Genomic DNA, 13,874 nt, shown 5'->3' with positions numbered 1-13,874 from the left:
AGGGATGTAAAAGTAAGCATCCTGCAAGTCGACAGACACCATCCAATCTTCTTTGTTCAACGCCAGAAGAACCTGTGCCAGAGTCAGCATTTTGAATTTTTCCTGTTTGAGAAACCAATTGAAAATCCTCAGGTCTAGGATAGGTCTCAAACGACCATCCTTCTTGGGGATCAGGAAGTACCTTGAATAACAACCCTGACCCCTTTCCTGCTCCGGAACCAACTCCACTGCACCTTTTGACAATAGGATTTGAACGTCCTGCTGAGCAAAAAGAGGGACGGGTAGGGATGGGTGGGGGAAACTTCTGAAAAGGAAGAGCATATATTTCCTCACAATGTTCAGAACCCAGGAGTCTGATGTAACTAGCTCCCACTCTTGGAGAAAAAGACGTAATCTTCCCCCTACAGGAGAAGCGTGGTCAAAAATGGGGAGAAAACTAGGGCTGCTTCCCTTCTTGTTGCCCTCCAGAGGAAGAGGAAGATGCAGGGTGCTGTTGTGTAGCCCCTCTTCTTCTAACCCTCCCCCGCCCTCTAAAGAATCGATACAGGAGGCTGGCAGGTTGTTGGACCGTGGACTGGGGTCTCCCACGGTAAACGGCTCCACGCCCGAACCCCCTGAACCTCCGAAAGGACCTGAAAGGGGTAGCAGAGGAGGCTTGCAAACCCAAAGACTTCGCCGTGGCCCGACTGTCTTTAAAGTGCTCTAGGGCAGAGTCAGCTTTAGAACCACAAAGTTTTTCCCCATCAAAGGGCAAGTCCAATAGAGCAGTCTGCACATCAGAGGAAAAACCAGAGGACCTCAACCATGCGTGCCTCCTGGTAGCAATAGAGGTACCCATTGCCCTGGCCCCGAGTCTGTGGAATCCAGGCCAGACTGTGTTATCTGTTTTGCTGCAGCCTGAGCGTCCAACAGAAGTTCAGCAAATTGTCCCTGCACCTCCTGCCGCAGGTCAGGAACCATAGCCCTAGCTGAATCCATGAGGGCGTGGATGTATCCACCAAGAACACATGTAGCATTCACCGCCTTGAGAGCCATACTGCAAGAGGAGAAAGTTTTCTTTGCCGACTGCTCCATCCTTTTGGATTCCCTGTCTGACGGAATCACAGAGAAGGAGCCTGGTGCAGACCGTGTAGAACAAGAGGCCTGAACAACCAGACTCTCCGGGGTAGGATGTTTTTACAAGAACTCTGGATCTCCACGCGCCACCCTATACCTCTTTGCCACAGACCTATTGACAGCGGGTGATGACACTGGCTTCCTCCATAGCTCTAAGATGGACTCCGTAAGAGCATCATTAAACGGAAGCAATGGATCCGCCGAAGATGAAGAAGGGTGTAGGACCTCCGTTAGAATGTTTTTTCCTGATCTCTGCGGCAGGCAACGGAAGATCCAAAAAATGTGCTGCCTTCCTTGTCCAGTCTTGTCTGTGAACTCCCCTGGCGAAGAAAGGCCCCGTTCTGGGGAAGTGTCAAGCTCACTGGCTGAATCCAGCCCTTGATATTCTCCCAAGGGCTCCACAATCTCCCCTTCTTCCAACAACTACTGCTGGTACTCTTCCTCCTCCAACAGTCTCAAGGCCTTTCTACGCGACCTCAGCCTGGCCTCTTACCGCGGCGTCGACATAGAAATGGCCGATGACGAAGTCACTGGCTTCAAAACTGCAAGGCGCGGAACAGGAGAGGAAGGTTGGCTTCTGTCCAATCCAATATCCAGACCCAGTGCCGGAGCGGGTCCCAAATGCGCCGTTGAGACTTGAGACTCCATCATTGGCGTCGACTGATGGGTCGATGAGACCGGCGCCATAGTTCTGGAAGGCGATGTCATCGGAACCGCAGGACCTCACGGCGACGTCATCGGCGCCGAACCGGCACCCTCAGCAGATAGAAGGGCAGAAACGGCACCACCTTGTAAGGAGCCGGGGAGCCCAATGAAAATGCTAATGGACCCGTGGGACCAGCTGGTGCACCAGCAGGGGCTATAGCATGAAACATCGAAAACATAGCATTTTAAAATGCCGCCAGATCTGCTCCCGGAGCCGAGAAGGCAGGATACCGCTGGTCTCCATGTTGCACCTGTGCTTGCTGAACATCAGAATCATGTGCAACAGGTGAAAATTGAGGACTCTCTGGAGGTGGAACTACCTCGAAGACCGACGGCGCCGGAGAAGCCTGAGGGCTCTAAGGCTGCAGAGTCACCGTCTGACTCACCTCCCACGTCATACAGTTGCGCCGAGATGGAGACCTTGATCTTGAACGGCTCCGAGCCGAACAACGCCGAGAGTCATGACAACGTCACTTCTTGTGTCTCTTCAACGAAGTATGGGAAGAGGACCTGTAATGACTCTTATGCCCTTTCTTCACCTTGGCCAGAAAGAGTTGGGCTTCTCTCTCCTTCAGAGCCTTCGGATTCATGCTCTGGCAGGATACACACTCCTCGATGTCATGCTCAGAGCTCAGACACTAAAGGCAATCATCATGAGGGTCAGTGACCGACATGCGACCCCGCACTCTCGACATGGCTTAAATCCTGACTTCCAAAGAGGAGACATTGTAACTAGAAACCGGATTGTAACTAGTAACAAGATGGAACACCTTCAACAGTAGCGAGAGCTAGGAGAAAACCATTAGCGTAGAAGGCACGAAAAAAATGGAACTGAGGTATGCACGCTGGAGAGGACCTCTTATTGGCACGGTGAAGTCAGACGGAGTCGCGTGGAGCCATACAACTGTGACGTCCTCGCCGATGTGGAGAGCTGGGAAGATTTTCCATCGGATGCTGGCGCATGGGAGAATTCATAAGGTAAGGAATCCACAGGTAGTGTATCCATCAGAATGTGTAGTGCTCTATTAGGCGTTTGGGGCCACATGTGGCTAATTTGTTGCTTGCAGTACTCTGTGATCATGATAAGGGGGCATTCCCAGCAGGTAGTGCTGGGGAATGGTTGACGAAGGCAAGCAGACTGTGGGGTTGCGGATAGAAGAATCGTTGTTAAGAGGTAGTATTTAGTAAGTTTGTTGTCAAATTCTCAGTAATGTAGCAGTGCTCAACACCATGGATATACGCAATTCCAGTAGGCTTGACTGCCAAGAACATGCACTGATGGGTTTCAATGTATGACTGTATGCCAGAGTGTGAGAAATAAGAATTTGTTCAGGTGGGGAAACTGACAATTGGGGGTTGAATCGGAACATAACTGCAAGACCTCTTTTAAAGTGCCTTCTCCTACTTCTGGGCCTGTTGCTCACAGGGCAGGGGAAGTTAGAAATCTGCAGTGGGCTCAATATCCACTTTTGACATCTCAGACTTGGTACATAAAAAATAAAAAAATAAAAAGAAGGAAGGAGAGGGAGGTCATGCTGTATTGTATCATTGCTCTCGTTGATCATTGTAAAATATTCTCATTTTCCAACTTTATCCAGTGAATTTGTCATTTGGCTAAGTGGAGCTTTGCTGATTGTAGGAAGTTGGCTCTGTATGTACTATTTCAAAGTAAGAAATAGTGTGCACAGAGTCCAGGGGTTCCCCTTAGAGGTAAGATAGTGGCAAAAAGAGATAATTCTAATGCTCTATTTTGTGGTAGTGTGGTCGAGCAGTAGGCTTATCAGAGGGTAGTGTTAAGCATTTGTTGTACACACACAGGCAATAAACGAGGAACACACACTCAAAGACAATTCCAGGCCAATAGGTTTTTGTATAGAAAAATATATTTTCTTAGTTTATTTTAAGAACCACAGGTTCAAGATTTACAAACAATACTTTAAATGAAAGGTACTTCACTTAGGAACTTTAGGGACTGAATTAGCAAAATAACATATACAGTTATCACACAAATGGCAATAAGCTATTTTAAAACTAGACACAGTGCAATTTCAACAGTTCCTGGGGGAGGTAAGTGTTTGTTAGTTTTGCAGGTAAGTAAACCACCTACAGGGTTCAAAGTTGGGTTCAGAGCAAACCCAAAGTTACCACACCAGCAGCTCAGGGCCGGTCAGGTGCAGAGGTCAAAGTGGTGCCCAAAACACATAGGCTTCAATGGAGAAGGGGTGCCCCGGTTCCAGTCTGCCAGCAGGTAAGTACCCGTGTCTTCGGAGGGCAGACCAGGGGGGTTTTGTAGGGCACCGGGGGGGACACAAGTTGACACAAAAAGTACACCCTCAGCGGCACGGGGCGGCCGGGTGCAGTGTGCAAACAGGTGTCGGGTTTGCAATGGAGTTCAATGGGAGACCAAGGGGTCTCTCCAGCGATGCAGGCAAGGGGGGGGGCTCCTCGGGGTAGCCACCACCTGGGCAAGGAAGAGGGCCACCTGGGGGTCGCTCCTGCACTGGAGGTCGGATCCTTCAGGTCCTGGGGGCTGTGGGTGCAGTGTCCTTACCAGGCTTTGGGTCTTTGAAGCAGGCAGTCGCTGTCAGGGGGAGCCTCTGGATTCCCTCTGCAGGCGTCGCTGTGGGGGCTCAGCGGGGTCAACTCTGGCTACTCACCGGCTCGCAGTCGCCGGGGAGTCCTCCCTATAGTGTTTGTTCTCCACAAGTTGAGCCGGGGGCGTCAGGTGCAGAGTGCAAAGTCTCACGCTTCCGGCGGGAAACATGTGTTCTTTCAAAGTTGCTTCTTTGTTACAAAGATGCTTCTTTCATGGAGCAGAGCCGCTGTCCTTGGGAGTTCTTGGTCCTTTTAGATGCAGGGTAGTCCTCTGAGGCTTTAGAGGTCGCTGGACCCTGTGGAACGCGTCGCTGTTGCAGTTTTTCTTGAAGTGGGGAGACAGGCCGGTAGGGCTGGGGCCAAAGCAGATGGTGTCTCCGTCTTCTCTGCAGGGTTTTCAGCTCAGCAGTCTTTCTTCGTCTTAGGTTGCAGGAATCTATCTTGCTAGGTTCTGGGAGCCCCTAAATACTCAATTTAGGGGTGTGTTTAGGTCTGGGGGGTCAGTAGCCAATGGCTACTAGCCCTGAGGGTGGCTACACCCTCTTTGTGCCTCCTCCCTGAGGGGAGGGGGGCACATCCCTAATCCTATTGGGGGAATCCTCCATCTGCAAGATGGAGGATTTCTAAAAGTCAGAGTCACCTCAGCTCAGGGCACCTTAGGGGCTGTCCTGACTGGCCAGTGACTCCTCCTTGTTTTTCTCATTATCTCCCCTGTACTTGCTGCCAAAAGTGGGGGCTGTGTCCAGGGGGCGGGCATCTCCACTATCTGGAGTGCCCTGGGGCATTGTAACACAAAGCCTGAGCCTTTGAGGCTCACTGCTAGGTGTTACAGTTCCTGCAGGGAGGAGGTGTGGGGAGGTGTGAAGGAGCAGGCTTTTGTTTCTGTCCTCACAAAGCGCAAAGGTCCTCACCACATGGGGTCAGAAACTCGTCTCTCAGCAGGAGGCTGGAACAGACCAGTCAGTCCTGCACTGAACAATTGGGTAAAATACAGGGGGCATCTCTAAGATGCCCTCTGTGTACATTTTTTAATAAATCCAACACTGGCATCAGTGTGGGTTTATTATTCTGAGAAGTTTGATACCAAACTTCCCAGTATTCAGTGTAGCCATTATGGAGCTGTGGAGTTCGTTTTTGACAGACTCCCAGACCAATATACTTCTATGGCTACCCTGCACTTATAATGTCTAAGGTTTTTGCTTAGACACTGTAGGGGCATAGTGCTCATGCACCTATGCCCTCACCTGTGGTATAGTGCACCCTGCCTTAGGGCTGTAAGGCCTGTTAGAGGGGTGACTTACCTATGCCATAGGCAGTGTGAGGTTGGCATGGCACCCTGAGGGGAGTGCCATGTCGACTTAGTCATTTTCTCCCCACCAGCACACACAAGCTGGCAAGCAGTGTGTCTGTGCTGAGTGAGGGGTCCTTAGGGTGGCATAAGACATGCTGCAGCCCTTGGAGACCTTCCGTGGCAACACGGCCCTTCGTACCAGGGGTACCAGTTACAAGGGACTTACCTGGGTGCCAGGGTTGTGCCAATTGTGGAGACAATGGTACATTTTAGGTGAAAGAACACTGGTGCTGGGGCCTGGTTAGCAGGGTCCCAGCACACTTCTCAGTAAAGTCAGCATCAGTATTAGGCAAAAAGTGGGGGGGTAATTGCAACAGGGAGCCATTTCCTTACACTGATTATAAGCTGGCCATTGTTTTACATCACAGGAGGTCTCCACAGTTTTTCATGGTCATACATACTAGAGTCTTAGTGCAACAGTGGGGTCCTGTGTCCGGAATGCCTATCCCTCAGTTATGAAATGAAACTGGAACATTATCAGTCAATTTCATGACCAAGGTGTATTTATCCTCTAATGTAACATCTCAAATAACATTTGTATATTAGGACAACATGTCTGTGACTGCTGGCACTACGTTTTTGCCTTTGGGACAAGCATTATTCAAAATTCTGACTTTGAAGTAAGGTGAGCTTTTGCTTGTGAGTTACCAACCACAGCTTCCCAGAGAAGCCTAGGGTAATGACTCGATCTTGTGGCCCCACTCACCAGCCTCCTGGGTGTATCACTGCACTTTTAACTGTTGCCATTTCAATGGTGGTGGCACAAAAACATGCAGCACACCTTCCTTAGCGATAGCTTTATGACTGGAAATTCCAGTTCTGGTCTCTTTGCCCTTTGGGCATAGAGCGTATTGAATCCTGCAGTGGATAGCCAGATTTTTGCTCTGCGCTCCATTGTGGTCACAAATGCGGCTCTGCCACAAGTTGTTTATCATTTGTTGCTTTTACTATTATTGCTCCCGAATATTGCAAGTATCTCTATAATGCTAGATCTATAGCCACAGCGGTTCCAGGGTAATTTGGCCTCCTCTGGAACTTGTCTGGCCCTCAGTCTGAGAGATGTATGACCGCCATCAGTATTGGCTGATGGTCTTCTAATTTGGAGCTTTTGGCTGGGCTTAGCTCTGCCTTCCAGTTCCCCGCACTGTTAGCCAGAAACTTTGAGTTTGGCAGGTGCCCCGTTCGCTTATTAAAAGTGCACTCATAACAATTATGCATTTATAACATAAACATTTTGATCACAGTTTAGAAATTCTCAAAAGACTTAAATATGCTTTTCACATATTATGCTTTCCAATAAAACCATTAAACTATAATTTGCTTATCTTCAAAAATGCTTTCACATTCACAACTATAGGCCGGAAACTTTTACTCATTGAACTTGAATCGCTTTGTTCCTTATGCCAGATAGCGCTTTCACTTGTTTCATCAGAAGCGCTACGCTCGTTATGCCTAGGGGTGCCTTACTCATGTGGCCTGATTCACTTTGATTGTTGTGCCAAGAGCTTTTTACACATGTGGACTGAAGCGCTTTGATTGCCGCGCCAAGGGCGCTTTCCTCATGTGGACTGAAGCGATTTGATTACCGTGCTAAGGGCGTTTTCCTCATGTGGACTGAAGCGCTTTGATTGCTGTGCCAAGGGCGCTCTACTCATGCGGACTGAAGCTCTTTGATTGATGTGCCAAGGACGCTTTACTCATGTGGACTGAAGCACTTTGATTGCTGTGCCAAGGGCGCTTTACTCATGTGGATTGAAGCGCTTTGATTATCGTACCAAGGGCGATTTCCTCATCTGGACTGAAGCACTTTGATTGCTGTGCCAAGAGTGCTTTACTTATGCCGACTGAAGCTCTTTGATTGCTGTGCCAAGAGTGCTTTACTTATGCCGACTGAAGCTCTTTGATTGCTGTGCCAAGAGCGCTTTACTCATGTTGACTGAAGCCCTTTGCTCGTTGTGCTAAGGGGCGCTTTACTTCTGGGCTCTGAAGCGCTTTAATCGTCGCGCCAAGGCTGCTTTACTCTGAGAACACTTTGCTTGTTGTGCTAAGGGGCATTTAACTTTTGGAAGTAACAACTCCCTTCAAGATTGGGCTCTTCAAGACCTTACCGCTAAGAGTACGACCTACTCGTTTCTGAATTCACCATGGAAACAAGGATACTTCGATTTGCCGTCCATCTGCCATGCAGGAGATCTGCTCTTCTTCAGAGGAACCCCCAGGAGGTCTGACTGAATCGAATTCTTCAAAATAGTGAGCAACGTGCTTGGGTGTGGGTGGGCTTTATAGGCCTGCCACACCCCAAGGTGGCTGCTGCCTCTAAAAACATGGGAATTGTAGTCCCTTCATAGAATAACACTGATAAGTGCATCTTGTCCACCAATGTCCTGAACCTGCAGCTACATGAGCTTTACCACAGGGCAGACGACGTTGGTGGCCACCTTTGAAACAAGAGGGGATCACAAGTGGTGCGCATAAAGCGCTGCAAATCCGCGCAGCGGAGTTTCGTGCGGGACCTGGACCTTGCACAGCCTTATTCCTGACAGCCGGTGGGTAACCCAACCAACTACCCCCCCTCAATGGCCCTTGGAGATGTAAGGGAACGTGGGTGGATCACCCGGTCCCCATAAACACAGTCCCTTGGGAGCGAGCCACCACTCTAAATGTCAGACGTGCCTCACTCTGGGGGCCCGTGTGATGAAGTGAGGAGTCGTCCTCCAACACGGTCTTCGAGAGGTAGGTGAGTTGGGGACCAGTGATCCCAGTGGCGGCTGGCCTCACACATGGGGCCCACGTTTGTAGAAACAACAGTCATGCTGCTGTGAGGCTCTCCCAGGTGAAGGCAAGGCTGGTGCACAGCGATGACCGACATGTGGAGCAGTCCCTCAGCCACTGATAATCCGGATGCACCAAGGGTGTTACAGTTGCTTAGTCCACCGAAAGGGTACTTCACACCCCAAAACAATGGTGGGGGAACTCGCAGCCGCTAACACAGCGTGGGCAGAGAGGTGATACCACACTCATGGGTTTCCTCTGGTGCTGTGGCTTGATGGTGCGACTCAAACAGCAATATCTGACCCTAGCTCAATGGTGCTGAGACAGGGGAAGCACCATGCCCAGTCCTTTAAGGGTCAAACAGACGTGCTCTTGCAGCTGGAAACATACAGAGCAGATCAGCCAGTACTCAAGGTCTTTGATGTCCCGGGACCTCTAGAGAACCTGGGGCAAGACAACAAGCCCATGGAGTTCCTTGGGAGCATGAAGGATGACTTGATTTTCCCCTCATTGGGGATGGCAGAGGGTGCAGGCATTTTATTTACAGGCCCTGGGCATGTGTGGTGCACCTTACTAGGGAGTAATAGGTAAATTAAATATGCCAGTTGTGGAGAAGCCAATATTACTGTGTTTTAGAGTATAAAGCACTGGTCAACAGTGTTAAGGTGTACAGGATCCTAAAAGCCAGTAAAAATTAGTCTGGGAAACAGGTGGTCAGAGGGCAAAAAGTTGGGGGAAACCACACCAAGGAAACCAGGTCTAACAGTGATCATAAGTTCTGATGCATCATCTGGGACTGAAAATATAGTCAACTATTATGTTCCCCATCAGAGAAAGCATTACATAGACACATTTGTGGACTTGGTGCAGTCAGTCTTTGTCTCAATTCCTTTTGTGGCTTATTTCTCTGGGTTCTAGAATGGTTGATTTTTCTGGGCAATACTCCAGGGAGGTGTAAGGCCAACAATCGCAGTGATCACACACAATTTATTAGGTGCCTAGTCAGAGCTATTACTTTTAAAATGAATACCTCATCATTCACAGGTATGAAAAGTAAGGCAGTTAAAATGAAAAAAGACTTCCAAATCAATGAGAATGTACTTCCGAGTACCTTCTGGAACTAAGAAGGTTGTAGCCCATATTTAGTGTTATTCAGCGTGACCAAATTTGTCAATAGGACAACTCAAAGATCTTGGCTGAAACAGAGAAACCCTTCTAGTCTTCTCAGTATTGAGGAGACTGGCTGTGGCTATGCTTCTGTTCACCACTGAGTCAAAAGCCCAAGTGTTTTACTGCTTGTACTAAATGCTGTAGTCCAGTCATGAGCGATGCAGTTTTACCTCCCCGAGCAGTTATTCACCATATTCAAATGTCTTCAACCCTCTAATGAAGCAGAGCATTCTGAGATGATTCACAGGTTCGGCTAAGAGTTACTCCAGTGTAGATTCTTGTGGTTAATGCTTCTCTTCAATCAACCTCCACCCTGGTTATACAGCTTGGAGTCGTAGTGGCCCTCCAGGACATGTTAGCTCCTCTTCTCCAAAGGAATTTCAGCCCAGTCTCTTCTCATTCAACAAAGCGCTTCTTCAGTCTAGGCTTATTCTAGTAATGAGGAGAACAACAACATACAGCCTGGTCGAGCACCTCCTTTCTTCTTGGTGCAAAACTTAATCAGACATTAAGGTATAAAACCACCTACTAACCCAAGAGGGAAAGTAAAGAAGTAAATTTGGGTGCACATCTAGACAGCCACAGTAGAATCTAAAGGTGCATTGCTCAGAAATCAAGCTCTGGAGATATAGCTGGCTGACAACAAGATACTGAGGCAAGAACAATATTTGAAGGTTCAGAGCACCTGGCTGAAGAATATTCCACAAAAACGTTACATAGGCAATGGTGGCTTGTCGACTCAGAAAGCAGTTGTACAAATTGATTTGCTGCAGATTAGTGCCAACACTGGAGGTTAGGGGATGCTCTGCAACCAGTGCTTATTTTCCCATTTGTAGTCGCCACTTCTAGGTCCCTGGTGTTGTGTGGTGGATGAGCTGAGAAGGGCAGCTTTACTGTTCCCTCCTACCACAACAGAGACTGAAGTGCTGGAATGAAGTGGTAAGACTTTGGCAGCTCCTAGATAGGGCAGCCCAATGTCTCAGTGAGCTAGATACTCCTCGGACGTCTGACAGCTATGTCACTCCTGGAAGAGGGGGAGGGTCATGCAAACAGAGATTCATGGCTGCTTCAGGCCCATCATTTGGCACAGGCAGTGTGTGTGGTTCTGGATTATAAATTTGGATGAAGGTTCCAAAAAAAATATTAATCTAGTACATGATTTGCCAAAAAACAGTTGTAGTGAGAAAACCTGGACTTAAACAACAGCAAATGGCACAAAGAAGAAAACTTTTTCCAGACTGATGTGTATAAAGTACTTGCAGCCCCAAACTGCAGTAAAGTTAGGAAAGGAAACAGTGAAATTCCCAAAGTAATGTATTAAAACAGAGTAAGATTTATTAAGAAAAGTGACACCATCATGGGCAAAATCTGGTTATGGGAAGCAGAGATATGTTTTTTTTAAAATTTCTAGAGCACCACAAAATTGCAAAGTGTCTATGTTTGCAGCTGAATGGGTTCTAGGTACGATTTCTGCTGGACTGTGATAGAGCAGGATTTGAGTACACCTGATGGTCACCGCCAGACTCTAGAGGGGTTCAGGTGCCCATCAGGTGTGGGACAGAAGGGGGGGGTCCCGCAAAGTATCATCCACAACGACCCTACAGGTTATAACTGGAGTGAGGTGAAGAGGGGAGGAATATGCAGGATAGTAGTGAGAGGGTCGCTAGACCAGTAGAGAATAAAAGGGAGTGTCCCCCTTGTTCACAGGGGAAGATTGTCGTCCCTAGGATTCTCTCCTAGAGTCGACCCAGCTCGTCCCATTCCTTCGCAATTGCATATTTACAGAGATCTCTATTCTCTTCTGTATGGAGGGTTTAGCTTTCTACTTGTGACCAATATCTGGTTGGTGTGCCAAGTCTGGACAAAAGGGGGTGCATCTGACTTCCATCTGGAGCTAATCCATTCATTTTGCTAGTAGGAGCACCAGATTTAGAGACTGTTAAGTGCCCTTTACTCATGTGGGTGCCAAAAAATTCCCAGCACACACTGTTCCCACGTGGGTCATGGGGAAAAACCCTTACTAGTACCCAGGGCCTGGAACACCCATGTACAGATTTTTTTTGAGAGTGGGCAGCCCACTAGCATGTGATGGAAATCCACTGAGGTCTGATGGCACCAGGAGCAAGAAGGGGAGGCCCACAGGGAAGATTTGGTTCAGCTCTGGAGAGATGGGCCTTGTGGAGGATGAAGGATAGAATTCATAGGAAGTGGGCATTATAGAAGATTGTGCGCTTGTTTTCGAGGGTTCTTGCTCATTCCTTGTCATGCAAGACACATTGGATTTCAGTCTCCCATGTCTTCAGTAGACATCCCAATGGGACATTTGGGTTGGAGTATTGTGAACGATTTAGCCAAGTTATGCAGTATCTACTAGTTACAAATGTAGTGTGTGGATTGGCAGGTGGTTCCTTCTTGTTAACTTCCCATAATTGTCCTCTATGCAGTGAGTGATTGTCTGTTAAGAAATATATCTACAATGCTGCCAAGCCCTGCTGTGATCCATGGTGGCAGTTGTCGGGCATCCATTGGAACATGTTGGTTGGGTAATCCCAGTAGTGGTTTGTCAGGAGCATAAGAAGACTTTATTCTGGTGATATGAGGTGCACAGGTCAATGAGTGCAATGCCACCTCAACAAGGTGGGGCAGAGCTCAATGGAGTCCCCCTACAGGAAGGGACAACTGGTTTATTTCAGCTTGGGTTAGGAAAAGAGAGACAATGAGGTCTCCTCTAGTGTGGTTTGTGCCAGACACCTAAACAGCCACTGCAATTGGGCCACCAGTTAATTGGTCTCAAAGTGTGTGTGTGGAGGGGGTTCCAACCCTCTTAGAGTGGGCAGGAGTCGTAAGACCAATAAGACCACTCTATGATGACTGTTCGACCATTTAAGGCTGCTCAACAGTGCATCCAGGCCACTGAAAAAGCACTGTTTGGTAAGTGAAGGGAGATTGATGAAGAAGTATAGGAAACGTGGTATCATCACCATTTTAGAAATGGTGGTACGACCCTTAAACAACAACCAAAGCATCCCCAAAAAGCCACTTGAGCCTTTAGAGATGTCACTGCCCTTGTAAGGTTACAATCTTAGAGGTCTCCGTCTTCATGAAACACGTTGATTCCTAAATAGAGTAGTGATGTCTTCCCACCTATGTTGGTCAGCATCCAAGAGGGTATAAGTAGAGGGTCGGGCCCAACATAGGGGAAATATATGCATTTTGCCCTTGTTGACCACAAGGCCTGAGGCCCTCCAAAGGCTTGCAGCATCAGAGCTATAGAGTTAAACCTCCCTAAAGTGTCTCAGATAAAGACCAGATGTCCTCACGGTAGAGGGAGATGTTGGCCGTATTGGAGAGGAATGCCACAAAGGAAGCTCTCACTCTGCATTCTGGCAGCCGGGGGCTTTGTATCTAAAGTGAATAACAAGTGGGAGAGGAGGTAACCCTGCTGGGTCCCTCTACCAACTACAATTTGGTCAGAGACTGTGCCTCCCATTCTAAGGGCTACGTAAAAAAAAGTTGTACCATTCGGAGGAACTTGGATACAAATCCAAATTTTCAAAGTACCTTAAAATGGTAGGATCAGTCTAGTGAGTCAGACACTTTTTTGAGAACTAGAATTAGAGCCACCGAGAAGGGCCACCGTCCTAGGACTACGTTGATGATCCTAAATAATGTTTTGATATTCAGGGAGGTCAAGGTGGTCATCATGAAGTTGAATACTCTTTTTTTTGGGGTCCTACTGAAGCCATGGGTTTTGGTGCCAAAAGCTAGAGGGACAAGTTTGAAAAAAGTAGCTGCCTGAGAACTTCCTGTCCTTGGGATCAACTTGTGAACTCTGACTGCTTTTGCATGTGTTTTGTGTGCTTTTTATCACAAAGTAAAACCACTCAAGCACAAATAATTTCTTAATAATGCAAGGCTAATTCTGGAATTATTCAAAATTATGTACAGTTTATATATTTTCTTTGTTTATCACTTACCAAGTAACCTTCCGCTTATCACTTCTTTTTCTGACACTCTCCTGTGAGGGTGTAGCTTAGCAATACAGTCTCTTCAGCAAAGGGGCCCTGCTCCGAGCTTTCAAATACTTGTAGCTAAAGATGTTTCCTAATTATGAGATTTTCTTTGTATGACTGTGGAGGTAACATACACAGCCACCCAACTTTTA

General features: G+C 47.9%; 1 protein-coding gene across 2 annotated transcripts in view; it reads left to right on the top strand.

Annotated features, from left to right (window-relative positions):
* CFAP221 (cilia and flagella associated protein 221) overlaps positions 1 to 13,874 on the top strand; it is an 827,291-nt gene that overhangs the window by 88,214 nt on the left and 725,203 nt on the right. The window lies entirely within an intron of this gene.

The sequence above is a fragment of the Pleurodeles waltl genome, chromosome 3_1 (genome assembly GCF_031143425.1).
Source record: "Pleurodeles waltl isolate 20211129_DDA chromosome 3_1, aPleWal1.hap1.20221129, whole genome shotgun sequence".
Lineage (NCBI taxonomy): Eukaryota > Metazoa > Chordata > Amphibia > Caudata > Salamandridae > Pleurodeles > Pleurodeles waltl.
This window is presented reverse-complemented; position numbering and strand designations above follow the sequence as displayed.